The following is an 11602-nucleotide window of genomic DNA, read 5'->3' on the forward strand; positions in this document are numbered from 1 at the left end:
GTTGATAACAAACTCCTCTGACAGGTTGCTACATGCAGCCACTATGGAGGACTTTAGTGAGTCCACATTTGGGTGTGAAGTCCTGTTGGTTTCCCTCTCCAATATACCCATATAGAAAAGTCCAGTGGGTTCAAATCTGCTGACGAAGGGGCATCTTTCTTTGGACCAGAATCGAGTCATGTTAGCTAAGCGGAACTTTTGAGACTTGGCCGGATGTGTAAGAGGGGATGCTGTCTTAAGTCAACACGTAGTTACCCTCCAGGAATTTGGTCTTCATCCATGGAAAAATAGTGTACCTAAGCACCTTAGAGTAGGCCTCCTGGCAGTCTTAAAAAAGAACCGAGGCATCTTCTTTCCATCAGAGACCATAACGCCGAGGACCATTGTTTGGGCCGATATTTGGTGTGGTAAACCCTTTGGACCTCTTCTTTTATTTCCGGAAGCCAGTGGTCGTTCCGGCAGTTGTAGAATTGATCAACTGTGAACATTTTCTTGTTCGAAAAGATTTTCTCAATTGACCCATATAATGCCTCTGTCAGGAGGTAGTGTGGGGTCCATATGAAAGAAAATAATCCCAAGTTGTGCTTTATAGCCCTCTCGATGGTCCTAGGAGCCACAGAGAATTCTTTGGTGAGACAATTCATTGGCTCAGTAGGATCCTCCTTTATATTCTTCTCTAAACTTAACAAGAACTTTGAATCCCTCTTTAAACTATATCCTCCCTTTCCTGACATCTTGGAGAGGTCTTTTACATTTTTTTCATCTTGGCCAACTTAAAAACCAGGCTTCTAGAAAACCTAACAATATCCGTAATTTTAATCACATCAACTCCAGTATCTAAGAGATCTGAGATGCGCTGCCTCTTTACTTGTTCCTCGCTTATGGTGATGAAATGACTGACTGATTAGTATAGTTTGTTTATTTTCAAAAGACGGGAGAAACAGAATATCAAAAAATAATCACTAAACCTTTTCAATGTAATGAGAAAATGAACATTAAATAACAGTCCATATTTTGCTGCCATATCATTGTCAGTAGAATTGAGTAGTTTGTAATAAAAAAAGTACCTTCAAAAATCGAAATCATTTTGGGCATGTTCGAAAAAGAGACAGAAGGTTAACATGGTAAAAGTCCCTATTGGATATAAAAATGGGATCAACTAATAAAATGGTTGAACCTACAGTCTATAAAATGTGTATCCCTCTATTGCCTAGTTTTGTATAGGTATATCTTAACCTAAAATGTATTAAAATATGTTTTGTTATCGTTATAGGTTGTTTTTTACATATTGTGGATACAAATTCACTTTGGAATAGAAAGAATAAGATATTTTTCGCTAATTATCTTAGTTTTCTCATCATGATCGATCACTAAAAAAAAAAGAGTTGTATAAATTATGACGTCAGTTAAAGTATACTATTTTCTTATCATTTCTTATATTTTTTCTCTGCAAAAATCCAATCCCTACGCATAATACTAATATTATATCGTATTAGCAAGCTAGGCCTACATTTTTTCTCGATTCATATTAAGAAGATATTACTTAAGATAGTTTGTTTTTGTTTAAGGCCCAATCACTCGGAGGTAGTTTATAAGAACATACCTACATCACTTCGTTACGGTCCTAGGACACTTCGCCGAAAGCCATTTTTACAAACGGACACATTGTCAAATTTTATCATTTTCCAACCAGACACATGGTGGAATATATGTGATTATTTTGGATATTGCAATACTATGTAATTATCTACTAGATTACTCCGTTTAACATATTTTGATAATTAAAGAGTCAGAGACAACCTCGGATAGAGAAGTAACGATCAGGTACATTGAGCACCAACACATTCGATCTAAATGAGGGATCCATTCAAACTGTCCATTGAATCACAATCATTAATTCATTGACTTCTTTTATTTTTTAAACATAACATGTCTTTCTAACTTATTTATGGACCGGTTGTCGTGATTTTTTTTTTACAACGATTCTAATAGCGGTTTGAGGCAATTTTTAAAGTTTTTTAATAATTAAAAGAATCAATCAACACTTAATCTTTGCAATTTGTGGCAAATAATTAAACATTTTATCTTTTGAAAGTTGTGTAACATGGATAGGAATTATAATTTCATAGTATTGCAGCATAAATCATCTTCAAATGTATTTATTATTTTCTTCGGCGAAGTAACATTTAACAATAAGGTTTTTGGTACTGGGGGTTCATCAAATTGTCCCTGACCGTATCGTTACCTCACTTGTTGGCAGCTGTTGTTGTTTGTTCTACTTTTCTCCTAATTGGTGTACTCAACTTTGATTGGTTGAATTAGAATTCGTTTTTTTATCTGAGAACGATTCTCAACAATCAATGAACAATAGTTTCATAGTTGTGAAGAATTAGCGAACTGCCAAATGTTTTGGAGGCTTTTTTCATTTTCTTTTTGGATTAGAGGTGGTTAGACGTGGTGAACAATTATTGAGAAATAATTCCATAGTTTGGAAGAATTGGTTAACTATCCACTGATTTAGGATATTTTTGATTTGTTTCTTTTTGGATTAAAGGTTGCGAGATATTATGAAGATTAGGTCACTCTGTATGTAAGTATTTATTTTTCTATTGGGTATTGCTGCTAACTGTGAACATCCCTACTATTTAATTACCTATTTAATAGTACTGTATTTAGGAAGAGTGACGTAAAGGACTAAAAGTGTCAACAATATTTATAATATCCTTGGTTTTCTTTTCTCAACTATCGTTGTAGGTCAAGTGAATTCTTAGTTTTTTTTAAGTAAGGAAAACAACAAACTAACATAATTTATTACGGAAAGAAACGCTCAAGTTTTACTTTGAAAATATCATGTAAAATCATGGAGAAAGACATATTTATAGTTTAAATAAATACATTTTAAATCCTCAGTGTCTTCATATTCTATAGCAGCATTTATCTCAAGTATAAATATTTTGAGAAATAGTAAGGAGAGACAAATAAAAACACTTCCTCATTTATGTACTAGAATTTATGTCATCAAACTAGTTTGAAAAAGTGACTGTATAATACACGTGCAATGAAGCTTTCACACAATCATTATAATGTTAATTTATTTAATCAAAGTATACGAGGTGGGGATTTTAAATCCGGAAAATATAAGGATAATGTATACTGAGTGTTAAGATCAAATTGGTGCTTTTTAAAATAAAATAAAAAATTGTTACTGAGGCCACATTTGTAAAGAAGTTTACTTGAAATGGGCTTGAATGGTACATATGACCGTTGAGAAACAGCTCGTTTAATCTATCTACCTCCAGCATCGATCACGGCTTGGATCCAGAAGGACGAGCAAGAAACGAGGTAGTTCTGTGGCATGTGGGTTATTGTCTCATTGACAAAGGCAATCAAAGAGTACATGATATCATGAGATGTTGTATTTGTTTTAGATTCAACGTTGATGTGGAACTCCTTGTCCATTTTTGCATTGAGAATACAAGCCGCAAGGAGTAAACGTTTATTGGACACTCTCTCTAAGACACTCCACACAGTGTAGTCCAAGGCGTTCAGATCCAGGTAGCCATAGGGCCACATTTCCTTTGCCTAACACATAAAAGTCTTTAAAATGTTGGATTTCCCAGAATAAGTGGGGTTCCAATTAACCAATTTGGACAAACCGCCCCAATTTAAAATCCTGGGATGACACCAGATCTGTTAACATTAATTTAAGGTCTCTCGCATAATTATTTATCTAGTTATTTGCGTCCTTGCCGTGCGTCTGGCATGGTGGCATACAATATTGGGCACACAAGGTTCGTATTCGAAAGAAATCTCAAAGATTTTATATTCTTTATGGGACAGTTTTTGTTCTAGACATAAAATCCCCACCCTGTTTTATTGTTATGAAACTATTTGACTTAAGAAACTGTCATAGTGATATTGATAATAATGAACTGGCTCCTCTCCAGTCTTTTAAACTGACAAAAATTCTGAAGAAAGTTTTTAGATGACATCAGAATTGAAAGAATAAGATATCTTTCTGTAATTATCCTACTTTTCTAGTCCCTAATTGATCAAAAAAAAAAAGTTCAAGTCTAACCATATTTACCAATTTTTTGTACATATTACTTTTTTTTTAATATCAGTGTTAATGATATGCATTAAGTAGTATTCAATGCAAGTGTTTAGTCTTTTTCATTCATAAAGTCATCTGATGGAGTTTTGGCAAGATTTATTGGAATATTAAATATTAAAAATATCAACTTTGAGCCCTCAATATGGCGTCTCGTTCAACTATGATGCAATTTATCGACGTCAGCGCTATACAATTTAATAGAACACAAGAAATTATGTTGTATGTATAATTACAACATCTTCAATTTTTAAAAGCCATAAAGTTATTCAAACTTATAAGGCTTAATATCCAGTGAATATCTTGTCGATCCCCAATTCTACTCTAAGTCGAACAAGAACTTACAATTATAATTCTGCAATAAATCCTTCTTTAATGAGTACATACGAATGTTCAATCAGGGTTTGAATATAATTGAATCTATTTAGGAAGGGATGTTCACTACTCAGGAATTAAATAATATAATGATAACTACTAAATAAAAAAAAGTTCATTCCAGATTACCAATTACAAAAAAAAAAAAAAAAAAAAAAAAAATCGGCCAGCTACAAAATTAACAGTATTTAAATCAATAAGTATTGATGTGTAAATCTTGTGAATTTCAAAGTCTTTTATGCATCATAAGTATGGTGCATAACTCACTTTGAAATGCTATATATTAACTATAGCTATGCACAAATATTTTTAAAATGCTCTATTTTTAATATGAAAAAGACTTCATCGAAGTTATACATTTTTCCCCGAAAAAACAAATGATAATGTTACGAACAGCATTGCACTAAGTAATTAAGTGTCGACTAACAGAAAAACTTTGTTTCAATAAAATATATGAGATTATTATTTTCCATTTTCCATGAGCTCACTCAATACTTAAAAGATATTTCCTCAAGAATGACGAATAATAATTAATAATAACAAATGACAAAATGTTTTAATATGATGTAATGAGCCAGGGAGTACTTTTAGTCTCTAGAAGGCCTACTGTCTGTAACTTTTGCTAAAACTCATCTCAAGTTACATTCCTCTTTGTTTTTTTTATATAAATACTAGAGTTTGTACCTGGCATTGGCCCGAGTAATTAGACGTCAGTTAAAGCCAAATTTTGCTTTAAAAATATAGAAGAGAACTTTCATAAATCTTCAGTGTTACTCTTTTTTTTATATGTACACCCCCACGTAACTACTTATATCAATTCAAATGATGTGTTCTGTCCTCAAGAATGAAAGAATAATAAGTATTTGAGAGAAAAAAAATTAATATGATCATATGACTGATGAGTACTTTAGTCTCTAGAGCGCACACTAACAAAAACAAAGTAACCAGTGATCCCCCTATATTAAATAGAAAACGCCTAGGAGAGTTTATTCATTTTTACCTACCCACGAATATATTTTATTCAAATCTTATCATATACTGAAAATGCATTTGAATTCCGATGATAAAAAAGGAATAACCAGGCTTGTGAACGGAACGCAAAATTGAACAGCGTTCTATGGAACGCGCCCACCAGTTTACATTTACAACCTGTGGGCCGGGATATATTTCGGGATATTAAAAGGGTACCTTGATTCTCAGGAAAGCAGCGCCGGATAAATTAACTTGCCTCGGGGTTCAGCACTTCACCTATAGAACCTGTGGGCTGGGGAATATTATAGCATGCTAGAAGGGTGCATTGGTGCTTATAAACGTGGCACCAGTGGAGTTTAAACTGCCTTGGGGCCCAGCACTTCGCCTGCACAACCTGTGGACCCGAGTATATTTTGGGATAGGAGAAGGGTACCTTGATGGTCAGGGAAGTGGCGGCAGATATATTCAACTTGCCTTGGGGCCCAGTAGTTCACTTACACAACCTTTAGGCCAGGGCGTAATATGGATTAGAAGGGGTATATCCTGGTACGTTTCTTCATCGTTCAATAGTTTTATCTTCCGAATATAAAATAAATTGCAACTAAAGTCCATACGATGAAATTACTCACAATCATATTGCTTCATGATGATGTTACCCGCAACTTTTTTGTCTCACAATGATAATGTACAGACCGATATTACCACGCAACGTTATTACACCAACGATTTTGTCTGCAACCTTTTTACCACAATCATTTTACAGTATAATTTAATTTCTCTTGTACTCAATCAAACACATTCTCACCCTCTTTATTATTTCAAGAGTACTTTACAGCTTTACATTTATAGATTTAAATTACTTCATATTGAGTGGATATTTGAGTTAGAAATTATGTTTTTCGTTACTGGCTGCAATCAAGGTTAATAGTATTTTTATTAATCTTGGCTGCAATGTATTTTTTGAATGTAACCTACATGTCAGGATTTAGTTAAAAAAAAAACTATTTATTTTTATGAAAAGTACACAAATCATATTATGATATATTCAAAGGTTCAATCATTTATATTTATAAATTACGGTCAATTATAGGCATTGAATTCAAAATTCTGGGATGAATTGGGATACTTTTTTAACTATAGTTTAAAACCTCCGTTTTATCTATCTGACTTAATTTGTCCACAATATTGTCTTAGAAATATATCAAATTAAAAGTTCTAGCAAGTGTGATGTCATAGACTATGTATAGTTGCGTGCTTTGTCATAATCTGTGTGTCTTGCCCAAAAGTCGATACCATACATGAAATTGAAAATTCTAGCAAGTCCGATTACATGATGGTCTAACCTTGGATCAAAATATGTTTATGAAATACATCAGAGAGCACTATATACAGTGCATCCCATTACTGTTATTCATACATTCAGACAGACAAACTTTTTTGGATTAATATAAAAGGTATGTACTTCTCTCCTCTTTTCTTTTTTTTAATATCAACTCGCTCTTAAAATTGAGTACATCACAGATTAACAAATAGATCTCAATTATTCCATTAGAAAAACAAAAAAAAAAGATGTATTTAATGATAAAGAAGCAGTTCTCAGTTGTGCATGAGAGAGTGACGGAAACATTTTTGATCAACACAGAACACGTATTATCAATTACAAATTTACTTCACCCAAAGTCATGAACAGGTTGTGTTTAACTTTTTTCTACGTTGAACAGTATATATAATATATTGTAACGACTAGTATCTAAACTTAATGCAAAGATGAAAATAATATTATTCCAAATACTTAAAAAAATGTTGATTTTGTATATAAAATCCAAGAGTGTAACCGATCTTAATTAGGGTTACCAGCCATCCCTTGAAAAACGGAATCATTCTGTATTTAGCTGAAACACGACGCTCTTTGTCCAGTAATACTCTGAGTTTAAAAAAATGGTCAGTAAAGTGCCAATGGAAAATGAATAAAAATGCGCTTTTTATGAAATTTAGCGGTAAACGTGTTTCTAGGCCATGTCCTGCTCTGTTCTATTTTCTATCTATTGTAATATATTAATGTATACAGTTTAATGTTAAGCAAGACAGGTTTTTGAGGGACAAATAAATTTGTTTAGAATGTTTCAACAAACGTTCTGTTTTGCACTTTTGTTATTTCACTAAAAATATTACTAATGTATACAAGTTTATGTAAGCAAGACAAGTTTCTCTTTTATTCAGTCGATTTGGTTTATTATTAAAGTAAATTACTGGATAATAATTTGTTTTCCATTAGCTCATGTTACTCAAAAATATGCATTTAACTCAATTAAGGGTCAAATAGTTCCAAAAAAAAAATCGGAAAAATCGGGAAAAAATCACCCCACAAGAAAAGATGAAGGCAATCAGGTAGCAAAACCTGCGAATGAGGTATCCCTGATTATTTTTCAGAGAGTTGTCAACCTTAGTCCTAATATATGTAATATTTTAATCGTGCCTTTTACAATCTTCTATAAATAATTAAAATAGCTCTAAATTTGACATATCATTATTCACTATTCTTACTTTGAATTAATGATAATAATAATTAGACAAGTATCATCACTCAACAATCAAGCATACATGGAGACTATTAAAAATAAGACAAGTTAGTTGACAAAACAACAATAAAGAATTAGATTTACCTTCAGTCACAAAAAGTATTTATAGACTATAAAGTTATTTTTGACAAATAACTTCATTATAATTTATTTGTTGTGTAGAAGTTGAGACATTTACAAGTAAATTGAAAAATTGTAATCAAGAAATGAGATGAAACATTTGAAAAAAGGAATTGGATTATATAATTATTAAATTTTCATTGGACGCTCAATATACTGATGAACAATGGTGTAATATTTGACTTAACCGTAGAATACTCTATGGAAAATATTGACTAACGTCATAAATTGCATCATACTAGAAGAAAACGACATCTTAGGGGCTCGAAGTTGATATTTTTACTAAATGAAATGGACCAATTTTCAATAAACCTTGATAAAACTCTATCAAATGGCTTCAAGAATAAATAAAACTTAACACTTGCATTGAATACTGCTTGATGCTAGTGATAACATTCATATTTGAATTAAATCGTAAAGTAATATTAGGAGGGTCTGCAGGGGTGAAATAGAGAGGCTGTAGACTCCCTTCCAAATAAATGAATTTTTGAAAAATTACCGTTTCGAAAGAAAAAAATTTAATAAATAAACAAGGGAAACAATTCAACCAAATTATGCTGCGTTGCAAAAGAAATTATAAAAACCTCCTTCTCCCAAAAAATATATATATATAAATATATAATCCTGCACACCCCTCTGAATATGTACTGAAAATCCCTAAAATTGTTATATTTGTACAATTTTTTTTAATTGGTTAGGGACTAGGAAAGTAGGACAGATAGAGAAAAATTTCTTATTCTTTCCATAGTAGTAGTTTTTTTTTTAATCTACAACACGGCAAATTAGATTTTATAGAGATTTAATAATATATTTTAGGGTCACATATATATTATTACATATTGATATTAAAACTAGGCAATGGGGGATACAAAATTTATAGACAGGAAGGTTTAAGTCCTTTTATTTATTGGTCCCATTTTGACATCTAGTAGTTCACTATTTTCCTTAATATGAATAAAAACAGGGTTGTTATTATTAAAAAGCTTAGTTGTTTGGGCCCCAAAATGTATGACATCAAAATTGAGACGACATGTGAAAACGCTCGATTAATAAAAATGAAATATGGATTAGGGAATTGAACTAAAACAATCGTGTAATGAATGTCTTAAGAAATTAGTATTTATTTTTTGGGTTGATCTATTTATTTTAAGTCATTAGAATAATAATTATTAAAAAAAGTTATTTTGATTCCTGAATACATGTATTCTATAACTGTTTTAGTTCAATTCAGCCTTTCATTTAAATTATTCAATATTCTACTAAAAAATAAAAAATTGAGTTTAGTTGATCTAAAAACCGGAGTGCAAATTTCTTAATTGTATACAGTATTTCTAGAGTTACCAAGGAATTCCAGAAAGTCTATCGACGTCGGGTTTTTTTCAACTTTTTGTCTTCTTTTTATTTATCCAGAAAAGTTGCATATTTCTCTATGGTTGCATCATACAGATATAAATAAATATCCTACATAGTATTAAAATAATTTATCTGTTTGTGTATCTGTGATGAATGTTTAATTCTGATCAGATCAGATTCTTGGGCTCTAGAGGGTAAGTTTTATTTTCGCTAATAAATTGATTTTTTTCATAAAACAAGATTGATTTTCCGTTTCTTAAAGTATTTTTTAAGGAATTGGCTGTAGATTCGAAAATGCACTAACAAAATTAAAAATCTAAAAAACGAATTATTGTACTAACAGAAATAGGGAGAACGTTTATTAAATACGAATTAAAAAAAAAGGAATTATGAAGAGGATGACCAAAGTTAATCTTAGTATGTATCTTAAATCTTCATTATGTTTAAAGAAGGAACATTAAAAGTTAGCAATGACAAATAAATTAATCACAATGTCAAACATTTGAAAAAATTGCTTTATATTTACTAAAATCAATATTTTAAACAGTGTCAAAAGGGGTACAGATTTGATTCAATTTAGATCAAATGTAGATAAAAAATCAAAAAAATGTATACAAGGAGGTTTTACAATATAAATTTACCTATTATATATTTATAGTAAATCGTTTTAGTTTAGAATTTTAACATAAATAAAATCTTTGTAATTTTTCATTGGCTATCTTTAAGATAGCGTGTGTGTACTAGTTTTAGTATAAATTAATTTTCTAGAAAAAAATATAAAATGCACTCAAATACACGTGTTTAAAACGATGACTAAAAAATAACCAATAACAAAATCATAAAAATTAAAAAAAAAAAAACTATAAAATTAAGAAAAAATAACAAGAATAACGAAAAAACAAGCAAAAGACTATTTCAATCTAAAGTTTTTGAACATTTTAAATTGCGAATAATCTCATACAAAACCATCAAGTATATGGCTGTGAATGAAGGATGAAATTTAATAAGATCTCCCGTAAACCTCCAAGCTGAGATGTTATCATTAGGAATTTTAATCGTAAAAGCAGTATAGCGAGCATCTGCAGCAATGAGAATCCCCCACTTTTATACTGTGTCAGTATCTCCACGGTAAGAGCTTTGCAATTTAAAATGGCATATTCTATTGCTTTGGTCGATTCTGGAGCATTAACTTTTCGACTCGATAATCTAAACATAAGAATTGGAGAGATGTTTTGTAACTCCTTTCAAATTCAGCAGAATATACGTTTTCAGTATTTACAGAGCCTGACAATTGCCAAAAGCCTGAACCAGTTATAAGGAGAATTGGAATAAATACATTGCGAGGATGTTTGAAACTGTGCAGTGAACTTCTTAACATCTTCTATACCAGAAAAATAAATTTTAAAATTCGACTTCGCCAAGACTCTGAAAGCACAAGGATATCTAAAAACCTGTATCATAATTTCTTCACCTCATCAACATATGTCGCTGGATGTTCAATCTTCGAGTGCCAGGATATTGGCAACTCATAAGAATATGAATACATTTTCCGATTAAATAAAAACTAACCAAAATTAAAAACGGAGCCATTAGTTATGTCAAGGATTAGTAAAATATTATTTTAGAGAGCTTCAATCTCCAAATTTACATTATCCATTAGGTTTTTAAAATAATATTTCTTCCTGCAATTTTTACTTATTATATCACTTGTCGTAATGGAGTCATATGTAGGCTGACTTTTCATAATTCTTTTCCCCCATTTGAGTAGTAGATCTTATTGCTATATTTACATTATAAAATTAGAGTTCTTAGTACTTAATTTGTATTTTGGTAAATTTTTCGTTGCAATTCTTGATAAGTAATCAGTTTTTGATAAAAATCTTATGTCAAAAATAATTGTTAATATTAAAATTTGTAATAAAAATTTATGGAAGACAATTTTTTTTTTGACATTTAAAAATGTTAAACGTATAATATATCTGGACCTTATTAATTCTGATAAATTATTGTCAAGCGTAGTTATAAATAAATATATAGTTATAAATATCACCTTCCTTAATTATTTTATATAATAAAAGAAAAAAATGACTTA

The sequence above is a fragment of the Lepeophtheirus salmonis genome, chromosome 13, assembly GCF_016086655.4.
Source record: "Lepeophtheirus salmonis chromosome 13, UVic_Lsal_1.4, whole genome shotgun sequence".
Classification (NCBI taxonomy): Eukaryota; Metazoa; Arthropoda; class Copepoda; order Siphonostomatoida; family Caligidae; genus Lepeophtheirus; species Lepeophtheirus salmonis.